The 12,522-nt window shown below is 45.7% G+C and overlaps 1 protein-coding gene across 1 annotated transcript in view; it reads right to left on the bottom strand.

The window, feature by feature from the left end:
• Positions 1 to 12,522, bottom strand: part of LOC124616288 (protein neuralized) — an 854,641-nt gene that overhangs the window by 702,167 nt on the left and 139,952 nt on the right. The window lies entirely within an intron of this gene.

The following is a 12,522-nucleotide window of genomic DNA, read 5'->3' as shown; positions in this document are numbered from 1 at the left end:
CGACGACTGAAGAGAATCGTTCAGCATGGCACAAGTGCAACCCTTCCACAAATTGCTGCAGATTTCAATGCTGGACCATCAACAAGTGTCAGAGTGCGAACCATTCAACGAAACAGCATCGATATGGGCTTTCGGAGTTAAGGCCTACTCGTGTACCCTTGAAGACTCCACGACACAAGCTTTACGCCTCGCCTAGGCCCGTCAACATCGACATTGGACTGTTGATGACTGGACACATGTTGCCTGGTCGGACGAGTCTCGTTTCAAATTGTATCGAGCGGATAGACGTGTAAACGTATGGAGACAACCTCATGAATCCATGGACCCAGCATGTCAGCGGGGGACTTCAAGCTGGTCGAGGCTCTGCAATGGTGTGGGGCGTGTGCAGTTGGGAGTGATACGGGACCCCTGATACCTGTAGATACGACTCTGACAGGTAAAACGTACGTAAGCATCCTGTCTGATCACCTGCATCCATTCATGTCCATTGTGCATTCTTACGGACTTGGGCAATTACAGCAGGACAATGCGACACCTCACACGTACAGAATTTCTACAGACTGGCTCCAGGAACACTCTTCTGAGTTTAAACACTCCCGATGGCCACCACACTTCCCAGACATGAACATTTTTGAGCTTATTTGGGACTCCTTGCAACGTGCTGTTCAGAAGCGATCTCCACCCCACATGCTCTTATGGATTTATGGACAGCCCTGCGGGATTCATGTTGTCAATTCCCTCCAGTACTACTTCAGACATTAGTCGAGTCCATGCTACGTCGTGCTGCGTCGCTTCTGCGTGCTTGCGGAGGCCCTACATGATATTAGGCAGGTGTACCAGTTTCTTTGGCTCTTCAGTGTTTTTCATTCATGTAATACGCCAGGGAAAAATGTTAACCACATGCCACTGTATGATCCCTGATCACTGATAGTTACGATCTCTACGCGAGATATACGATGGTGGCCGCAAAACTATCGCATAATCTTCCTCGAATAACAGTTCCCTACATTTGGTCAACAGATGTTCCTAGAAACAACGTTGCCTTACTTTAAAAATTCGCATTTACATCCACTGAACGACCCCGTAATACTTTCGTATGTGCTATACCCACCTGTTACGATCTTAGCAGAGCGTCCCTGAATTAACAGCTGTTTGGTAAGGACTTCAAACGCTGGATCACTACTCTAGCACTGCATGCGTTACTAGCAGATAATTCTTGTTAAAGAATTCCTACAGACTTCACAACAAATCTATGCACTCCACTTTCCCAGAATGCTTTAAACAAATCTAAGTATTCCACTCGCTTCCCTACCAAAGATTGAACGTATTTATCACACTACATACCGGTTCTTAATATTATCCGCAAATATTTAAACGGTGTGAGGATGGCTTGCGAACGTTCAGCACCGATCTTGGTCGACCAGGCTAGTCGATAACCTCGTTTAGACACTACTCAACATACTTGGAAAGAATGCTCCGTCCTTTGTTCTACTAGCTTGACCCATTATTGACGCACAACATTGCATCCATGAAATCAGTTTTTAGGGGTTTGAGGCCCACAAATACTGTTTTAGGCAAGCATTTCCTAAGACACTTACTGAAACTTTCATTGGGACTTTGAGTTCTCCCACGAATAGATTAACAAGCAAGTTTTTGCTAGCCAATTTTCTGTAGAAATATTTTATAACATCTGCAGTTGTAGGGAATGTTTACGTCTATACTCATCACCAGTTAAACCTAGCTCTCTGATACTTACAGCATGACTCGGGGCCCTTCGGACAGAGAGAATGACAGGTGCCCTATGTTGCTTTTAAATTTATCCCTACTGTTAACTTACTTATTGTGCCCATATTTACGACATGAATGGATAAAATATAATTATAACACAATAAGATTATTTTCTAAAATCAAATACTATTTCAACTCACTACGACGAGTAAAACGAAAACAGAACGCTGAACTGACGTACAGCTGTCACTTACACTCGCTTAGCAGAAGGCTGACCAACTTGCAAAGAATGACCAAAGAATAGATAAAGACAAAGAAAGTCTGCTGCATCTGCAGTACACACAGCTCACTTGACAGTAGACAGTATGGGGCGTGTCGTTGTTTAGAAAGTGCTCTTTCTTTCCTATTAATATGCAACGAAGACATAAAAACCACGCATATTCTAGTACAGGAAGTAACTGAAGTGTAACTTAATTCAACAACAAAATTCGTATTCCGACGGGATGTCACTTCCTGCTTCGTCGTGGGTATGGACCAGTGATGAAAAATCAACACCTGATCGCAAAAGCCACAGGGTGAAGACCTGACTATGCCTGAAGCAGGAAGGTCAGACCACCTAACAGCCCAGAATGCGAGGATGCGATTATATCACAACGAAACCGCTTGTGTATGATCCTACAATAAATGAACTATTAACAGCTAATGCGACTAACAAAAGTGTTTTCCAGAATATTAAGTTTTTTTTTTAAATTTTAAGGTATTTCTATCATGCATCTGAGCTGTGGATGTCCAAATCGTAAAATACGCTTCAACGTGACAAAGGCCGCACAGATGTGTATGATGCAGACCGGGAAGCAAGGCCATGGACATCGTCCACAGACGAGAATACAGTATTGCAGTTCCTTTGGACATGCATCCATGTATAACGTCTGACCTGTGCGAGAATATACACAACGGGTGTACAAGTACACGTTGTAGACGCGTGGTTGACGACATATGGGAGTTTGGGTCTGGCCGTGAGTGGTGCACGGATAGCCAAATGTTAAGGTGACCGCTCGCGATAAGCGGGAAATCCGGGTTTGGGTCCCGGTCCGGCATGAATTTTCATTGTCGCCATTCCATTATACAGCTGATGGTTGTCCTTTTTCGCAATCGCGAATACTTTTTAATGTATACAGACGACAATGTCCAGGGAAACGAGGAAGTGATTCGCAGCAATCTCCCAGTGGCTATTGCAGACCTTGCTCAGTAGATGCGCAACGCTATAGACAGTGTTCATTGCATAGTCCGAGATCTTTTGCAATATCGAAAACTATGCTCATATTGAGTTCCGCGATCACTATAACCTGCATTCAAAGGCGCAAGTTTTATGCTTCTCAGGATTTCCTCGATTCTTACTCATTGGAAGGCAAACATTTCCTAAGCTGCATCACAAAAGGCGATGGGACATGAGCCCGTCATTTCACATCTGCAACAAAGAAAGCGTCTGTGGAATGGAGACACGTCTTCTCGCCACCGCGGAAGGAATGCGAAGTGAACTGTGAAAGAATTATACACACGTAGTGCTGTGTCGTCCGAAGAAGACACAGCCAGGGCAAAAGCATCACAGGCGCAAAGATGCGAGATGGTGCCAATGCCATAGAAACTCGCCACTTGCGCGATTTCTACGAGCACCACGGTCGGCGCTGAGAATGAACCGCAGATATTCACAGGCGCTTACAGAACGTCTACGGAGACCTGGAAGTGAACGAAAGCACGGTGAGTCGTTGGGCGAAGCGTCTGTCATCATCACAACAAGATCGCGAAAACCTGTCCGATCACCCGCGTACCGGCTGGCCGTAAACAGCTGCGACTCCTGCAATGTTGGAACGTGCGGACACACTCATTTGAGATGATCTAAGGATCACAATGAAACACCTCGCTGCTCAACTGGTAGTGCTGACGCTCGTCCACCAGCAGGGGTAGTCAAAAGGTGTGTGCCCGCTGGATGAATCGCCGCCTAACAGAAGACCATAAAGAGTAACGAACGGCCATCTGTGCGGAATTGCTCGCGTGTTACGAGGCTCACTATGAAAATTTCTGGCGGAGATCGTCAAAGACGATGAAACACGGGTTCGTCATTTCGAACTGGAAACGGAACGGCTACCCGTGGAGAGAAGCCACACTACCTCTCCTCCAAAGGAAAAGTTCAAAGCTGCACCCTCAGCCGGTAAAGTCATGGCGACAGTCTTCTGAGACTCTGATGTCCTCCCCTGCGGGACAACGGTCAACTCTGAACTGTGCTACCCTCAGAAACCTGAAGAACTGATTTTGTCACCAAAAAAAGGCAAACGAAGTTTTCCTTCAGCACGACAATGCAAAGCGTCACACAAGTCTGCGCACCCGAGAGAAGCTCATGGAACTTCATTGGACTGTCCTCCTTTATCCACCCCCAAGTCCGGATCTCGCACCTTCCTCCATCCATCTGTTAGGCCCAATTAAAGATGCACTACGCGGGAAGTAGTACGAAGATCATGGAGAGGTTATTGATGTTGCAAGACGTTGGTTCCGAAGTCGACCAGTGGAGTGGTACCATGTGGGCATACTGGCCCTACCAGAAATTTAGCGTAAGGCCATAGCACTGAACAGCAAGTCTTCAGGTCCAGATTGTATACCGATTAGGTTCCTTTCAGATTACACTGATACAATAGCTCCCCACTTAGCAATCATATACAACCGCTCGCTCACCGATAGATCTGTACCTATAGATTGGAAAATTGCGCAGGTCGCACCATGTGTTTAAGAAGGGTAGTAGGAGTAATCCATCGAACTACAGACCTATATAAAAGAAAAATGGCTGTGAGCACTATGGGACTTAACATCTTAGGTCATCAGTCCCCTAGAACTTAGAACTATTTAAACCTAACTAACCTAAGGACATCACACACATCCATGCCCGAGGCAGGATTCGAACCTGCGACCGTAGCAGTCCCGCGGTTCCGGACTGCAGCGCCTAGAACCGCACGGCCACCGCGGCCGGCAGACCTATATCATTGACGTCGGTTTGCAGTAGGGTTTTGGAGCATATACTGTATTCAAACATTATGAATCACATCGAGGGGAACGATCTATTGATACGTAATCAGCATGGTTTCAGAAAACATCGTTCTTGTGCAACGCAGTTAGCTCTTTATTCGCACGAAGTAATGGCCGCTATCGACAGGGGATCTCAGGTTGATTCCGTATTTCTAGATTTCCGGAAAGCTTTTGACACCGTTCCTCACAAGCGACTTCTAATCAAGCTGCGAGCCTATGGGGTATAGTCTCAGTTGTGCGACTGGATTCGTGATTTCCTGTCAGGAAGGTCGCAGCTCGTAGTAATAGATGGCAAATCATCGAGTAAAACTGAAGTGATATCGGGTGTTCCCCAGGGAAGCTTCCTGGGACCTCTGCTGTTCTTGATGTATATAAATGACCTGGGTGACAATCTGAGCAGTTCTCTTAGGTTGTTCGCAGATGATGCTGTAATTTACCGTCTAGTAAGGTCATCCGAAGACCAGTGTCAGTTGCAAAGCGATTTAGAAAAGATTGCTGTATGGTGTGGCAGGTGGCAGTTGACGCTAAATAACGAAAAGTGTGAGGTGATCCACATGAGTTCCACAAGAAATCCGTTGGGATTCGATTACTCGATAAATAGTACAATTCTTAAGGCTGTCAATTCAACTAAGTACCTGGGTCTTAAAATTACGAACAACTTCAGTCGGAAAGACCACATGGATAATATTGTGGGGAAGGCGAGCCAAAAGTTGCGTTTCATTAGCAGCACACTTAGAAGATGCAACAAGTCCACTAAAGAGACAGCTTACACAACACTCGTTCGTCCTCTGTTAGAATACTGCTGCGCGGTGTGGGATCCTTACCGGGTGGGATTGACGGAGGACATCGAAAGGGTGCAAAAAAGGGCAGCTCGTTTTGTATTATCACGTAATAGGGGAGAGAGTGTGGCAGATATGATACGCGAGTTGAGATGGAAGTCATTAAAGCAAAGGCGTTTTTCGTCGCGGCGAGATCTATTTACGAAATTTCAGTCACCAACTTTCTCTTCCGAATGCGAAAATATTTTGTTGAGCCCAACCTACACAGGTATGAATGATCATCAAAATAAAATAAGAGAAATCAGAGCTCGAACAAAAAGGTTTAGGTGTTCGTTTTTCCCGCGCGCTGTTCGAGAGTGGGATGGTAGGGAGATAGTATGATTGTGGTTCGATGAACCCTCAGCCAAGCACTTAAATGTGAATTGCAGAGTAATCATGTAGATGTAGATGTAGACGTAGATGTAGATGCACGGAAGTTATGTCGAAAAATAGAGTTTTGGAGTCAAAAGAGTGGGGAATAATATGGTGTATTGGAGACCTTAATAAAACCAACCTGCCATCAGAAAAAAATGTGCTGCATTACTTATTGAACGCCGCTCGTACAGTGCAGCACCCAATAAAAGATGCTGGCCCTGGCCCCCAAGAGTGAGCAACTTAGTTTCTGAAAACCCTCCGTACACCGGGGAGAAGGCGGGGAGCGGAGTTGACAGGCAGGGCAGATGCTCCCCTGGAGCCGCCCACGGCCCGCCAACGCCAGCGCTTCCAGCTCCAGCTTCCGGCAGCTGCGCGGCCCGTCGCCCACGCGCCTTCTAATTGACTGAGCTCACTCCAGAGGTACGCTCACGCCGACGCCCGCGTCGCCTCCGCGGGGCTCTCGCCCATTTTCTCGCAGGTTCTCTTTAATTAAACGAGACGCCCCTTCTCGGAAGTCCTCTATAAAGGAGCCAGGTGGCCCTCTCTACAGCGCTGCTCGGAGTCACAGTTTATTTTAGACGTCTTATTTCGTAGGAAACCAGCAGCTCCCCAAGGCGCAATTTACCTACCTAGTTCCACACCGAGCAGCATGTAAATAATAACACCAGCGAGGAAAAATGTTGATTTCACTGCATTACACCATCATCGAGTCGAAGGGGATATATAAACTATACGATCAAAAGTTGGAAACCCAGTTCTAAGCAAAGAAGGGGAAGCAGAAAGGTGCAAGGAGTATATAGAGGGTCTATACAAGGGCGATGATCTTGAGGACAATATTATGGAAATGGAAGAGTATTTAGATGAAGATGAAATGGGAGATATGATACTGCGTGAAGAGTTTGACAGAGCACTGAAAGATCTGAGTCGAAACAAGGCCCCCGGAGTAGACAACATTCCATTAGAACTACTGACAGCCTTGGGAGAGCCAGGCCTAACAAAAGTCTACCATCTAGTGAGCACGATGTATGAGACAGGCGAAATACCTTCAGACTTCAAGAAAAGAATATAACAATTCCACTCCCAAAGAAAGCAGGTTTTGACAAATGTCAAAATTACCAAACTATCAGTTTAATAAGCCACAGCTGCAAAATACTAACACGAATTCTTTACAGACGAATGGAAAAACTGGTAGAAGCCGACGTTGGGGAAGATGAGTTTCGATTCCGTAGAAATGTTGGAACACGTGAGGCAATACTGACCCTACAACTTATCTTAGAAAATAGCTTAAGGAAAGACAAACCTACGTTTCTAGCATTTGTAGACTTACAGAAAGCTTATGAAAATGTTGACTGGAATACTCTCTTTCAAATTCTGAAGGTGGCAGGCGTAAAATACAGGGAGCGAAAGGTTATTTACAATTTGTACAGAAGCCAGAAGGCAGTTATAAGAGTCGAGGGAAGCAGTGATTGGGAAGGGAGTGAGACAGGTTTGTAGCCTATCCCCGATGTTATTCAATCTGTATATTGAGCAAGCAGCAAAGGAAACAAAAGAAAATTTCGGTGTAGGAATTAAAATCCATGGCGAAGAAATTTTGAGGTTCGCCGATGACATTGTAATTCTGTCGGAGACAGCGAAGGATTTGGAAGAGCAGTTGAACGGAATGGACAGTGTCTTGAAGGGAGGATATAAGATGAACATCAACAAAAGCAAAACGAGGATAATGGAATGTAGTAGAATTAAATCGAGTGATGCTGCAGGAATTAGATTAGGAAATGAGAGGCTTAAAGTAGTATATGAGTTTTGCTATTTGGGGAGCCAAATAACTGATGGTGGTCGAAGTAGAGAAGATATAAAATGTAGACTGGCAATGGCAAGAAAAGCGTTTCTGAAGAAGAGAAATTTGTTAACATCGAGTATAGACTTAAGTGTCAGGAAGTCGTTTCTGAAAGTATTTGTATGGAGTTTAGCCATGTATGAAAGAGAAACGTGGACGACAAATAGTTTAGACAAGAAGAGAGTAGAAGCTTTCGAAATGTGGTGCTACAGAAGAATGCTGAAGATTAGATGGGTAGAACACATAACTAATGCGGAGTTATTGAATAGATTTGGAGAGAAGAGAAATTTGTGGCACAACCTGACTAGAAGAAGGGATCGGTTGGTAGGGCGTATTCTGAGGCATCAAGGGATCACCAGTTTGGTATTGGAGGGCAGTGTGGAGGGGAAAATCGTAGAGGGAGACCAAGAGATGGATACACTTAACAGATTCAGAAGGATGTAGGTTGCAGTAGGTACTGGGAGATGAAGAAGCTTGCACAGTATAAAGTAGCATGGAGAGCTGCATCAAACCAGTCTCAGGACTGAAGACCACAACAACAACATCAAAAGTATCCGAACACCTATTACTGGACATTAATATGAGGAGTGTCCATCCTTCGCCTTTATTGAAAGTTTGAACTCTGCTGGTGATATTTTCAATAAGGTGTTTGAATGTGTACGGAAGAATGGTAACCCATTTTTCCTCAAACCAGAGAAGGTTTGGGTGCAGGCGTCTGTAGCGAAGTCATTACAACTCATTCCAAACGTGTTTCATTGTGTTCAGATCCCGACACCGGGCAGGCCAGTCCGATTCAGGAATGTTATCGTCCGCAAACCATTGCCTCGTGGCTTCTCAGATGCACTGTCATGTTGTTCCAATTATAATCCCCGAAACGTTCCCTTGTTGTCTACGAGCTGTTCCTCTATTGCACGCTGCACACAATGCTGTAAATTGTGCTCACATACTTCCGCATTTAGCTGTTTCTTAAGCGTAATAACCACGAAAAACGTCATAATATTGTATCTCTACCTCCTCCGTACGTCACTGTTAGCGCTAAGCATGATGGCAAGTAAGGTTCTCCTGGCATTCGCGAAATCCAAACACTTCTGTCTGATTGCCACAGAATATCGGGTGATTCATGACTCCGAAACAGTGGTTTCCAGTCGTCCACTACCCAACAGAGTCATTCTGTACACTACCTGATGCGTCACTTGCAAGGGGACCGTACGAAATTCCCCTTACCGATTTGATTCCTACTGACATATGTATTGTATTGTATTGTATGTTAACTGGGGATCTAGAAACGATGGAGAGGCTCCACCCCCGCCGCAGCCGCAGTGGTCCACAACCCCACGACGACTACCGCAGTCCACTTCACCCCTCCGCCGCCGCCCTACACAGAACCACTCTTTCAGGGTTATTGTGCGGTTCGACCACCGGTGGACCTCCCTCCCCCCCCCCCCTTTCCCAGGGAACGTCTCACACCAGACGATTGTAACCTCTATGTTTGCGTGGTAGAGTAATGGTGCTGTACGCGTATGTGGAGAACTTGTTTGCGCAGCAATCGCCGACGTGGTGTAGCTGAGGCGGAATAAGGGAAACCAGCCCGCATTCGCCGAGGCAGATGGAAAACCTACTGAAAACCATCCACAGACTGGCCGGCTCACCGGACCTCGACACAAGTCCGCCGGGCGGACACTGACATATGTAGTGCACGACTACGACTTCAACATACGTAAACAGGATGACGCAAATCTCAACCATTTTCGAGAAAGTTGAGTTTTAAAAATTTTACGCTTACTTATATATTTTATTTAAAGTAAATAGGTAGAGTGTTTTTGAGACTTTTGGTAACGATGTTTCCCATATATTAGAAATATACACTGAAGTACCAAAGAAACTGGAATAGGCATGAGTATTCACATACAGTGATACGTAAACAGGCAGAAATGGCGCCGCGGTCGGTAACGTCTATGTAAGACAATAAGTCTCTGGCGCAGTTGTTAGATCGGTTACTGCTACTGCAATGGCAGATTATCAAGATTTAAGTGAGTTTGAACGTGGTGTCAGAGACGGAGCACGAGCAATGGGACAGACACTGTATCTCCGAGGTAGCGATGAAGTAGCGATTTACCAGTACGATCATTTCACGAGTGAATATCAGGAATCCGGTAAAACATCAAATCTCCGACATCGCTGCGGACGGGAAAAAATCCTGCAAGAACTGGACCAACGATGACTGAAGAGAATTGTTCAACGTAACAGAAGTGCAACCGTTCCCCAAATTGCTGCAGATTTGAATGCTGGGTCATCAACAAATGTCAGCGTGCAAACCATTCAACGAAACATCATCGATATGGGCTTTCGGAGACGAAGCCCCACTCGTATACACTTTATGATTGCACGACACAGAGCGTTACGCCTCGCCTGGGCCCGGGAGCACTGACATTGGACTGTTGATCACTGGAAACATGTTACCTTGTCGAACGACTCTCGTTTCGGATTGTATCGAGCGGATGGACATGTACGGGTGTGCAGACAACAGTGTGTTCCGTATACAGTAGACGAACAGCTGCGAGATGATGGCCGTAGCGACGTGACAATGCAGCCTATCGCAAAGCAGCATTACTGAGACAATGCTTTGTGGACAAAACACAGCTGAAGTGGACTGGCCTACCCAGAGTCCCGATATGAACGCACTGGATAACATTTGAGATGAGTTAGATCGTAGACTTCGTTCCAGATGTCGGCTTCAACATCACTGCCTTCTCTGGTTTCCGTTCTTGAGGAAGAATGTTCTGCCATTCCTCCACAGACATTCAAACACTTCACTGAAAGTGTATTCAGTAGAGCTCAAACTGTCATATTAATGTCGACTAACACAAGTACTTTTGATGAAGTAGTCTATACACGTATGTACTCCGCAAAACTGTATAGTGACTTGCAAGGGAACTTGGTGACAACATTAGCTATATTATATCCTACACTGAAGCGCCAAAGAAGTTGGTATAGGCATACTTACCCAAATACAGACATATGTAAACAGGCACAATACGGCACTGCGGTCAGTACGCCTATATAAGACAACAGTGTCTGGCGCAGTTGTTAGATCTGCTGCTGCTGCTACAATGGCAGGTTATCAAGATTTCAGTGTGTTTGAACGTGGTGTTATAGTCGACGCACGAGCGGTGGAACACAGCATCTCCGAAGGAGCGATGAAGTGGGGATTTTCCCGTACGACCATCTCACGAGCGTACCGTAAATATCAGGAATCCTGTGAAACATCAAATCTCCGACATCCTGCGGCCAGGGAAAGCTCCTGCAAGAATAGAACCCGCGACGACTGAAGAGAATCGTTCAGCTTGACAGAGCTGCAATCCCTCCACAAATTGCTGCAGATTTCAATGCTGAACCATCAACAAGTGTCACAGTGCGAACCATTCAATGAAACATCATCGATATGAGCTTTCGGAGTAGAAGGGTTACTCGTGTACCCTTGATGACTGCACGACACAAGCTTAGCCCTGTCAGCATCGAAATTGGACTGGAAACATGTTGCCCGGTAGGACGACTCTCGTTTCAAATAGTATCGAGCGGATGGACGTGTACGGGTGTGGAGAGAACCTCTTAAATCCATGGACCCTGCATGTCATCAGGGGACTGTTCAAGATGGTGGAGGCTCTGTAATTGTGTGGAGCGTGTGTAGTTGGATTGATATGGGACCCCTGATACACCTAGATACGACTCTGACAGGTGACACGCACGTAATCATCCTGTCTGGTCATCTGCATCCATTCATGTCCATTGTGCATTCCGACGGACTTGGGCAATTCTAGCCGAACAATGCTACACCACACACGTACAGAACTGCTACAGACTGGCTTCAGGAACACTCTTCTGAGTTTAAACACTTCTGCTGGCTACCAAACTCCCCAGACAGGAACATTATTGAGCAAATCTCCGATGCCTTACAACGTGCTGTTCAGAAGAGATCTCCACCCCCTCTTACTGTTACAGATTTATGGACATCCCTGCAGGATTCCCTTCAGCGCTACTTCAGACATTAGTCGAGTCCATGCCACGTCGTGCTGCGGCACTTCTACGTGCTCGGGGGGCCCTACATGATACTAGGCGGGTGTACCAGTTTCTTCGGTTCTTGAGATTATTTTATCTAGATGTGTGGCCAGTATAATGTGTAACCTATGGATCAATGTACGAATCATGACGATAATGATCACAGAAAGATGGGAAGTAATAATTATTGCCAATACAGCACTTCTAATGAAGGCCGAACATCTGCTTGTGCTTGTTTTTTTTTTCAATGTGTCTATTGCAAAACAAACTTGGGTTGATTTCGTAAGCGATGCTCGATCGTCACACAATTTCGCGGCGTACCAAGCATATCTATTACGTCAGAATGAAATTAAAAAGAACAGTACCAGAAACGAGATTCGATCCACAGACCTCGCGCTTATGAAACTAAGCGCTTACTCGCTTGGTTGCAGAATCCTTGATTATTGGTGCCCATACGAAGTGTGTTAGCGTAAAATAATCAGACTCGATTTTCTCGCAAACGGTTGAGAGCTGCGTCTAGTTATTCGCATATGATGAAGTGCTAATCGTGTCCTACACACCTTATCAATATGAATCAGATCGGTGAGGGGAAGTTCGTATGGTTGTCTTGTTAGCACTGACTACAGAAATATGGGG

The sequence above is a fragment of the Schistocerca americana genome, chromosome 1 (assembly GCF_021461395.2).
Source record: "Schistocerca americana isolate TAMUIC-IGC-003095 chromosome 1, iqSchAmer2.1, whole genome shotgun sequence".
In the NCBI taxonomy this organism is placed as follows: Eukaryota; Metazoa; Arthropoda; class Insecta; order Orthoptera; family Acrididae; genus Schistocerca; species Schistocerca americana.
This window is presented reverse-complemented; position numbering and strand designations above follow the sequence as displayed.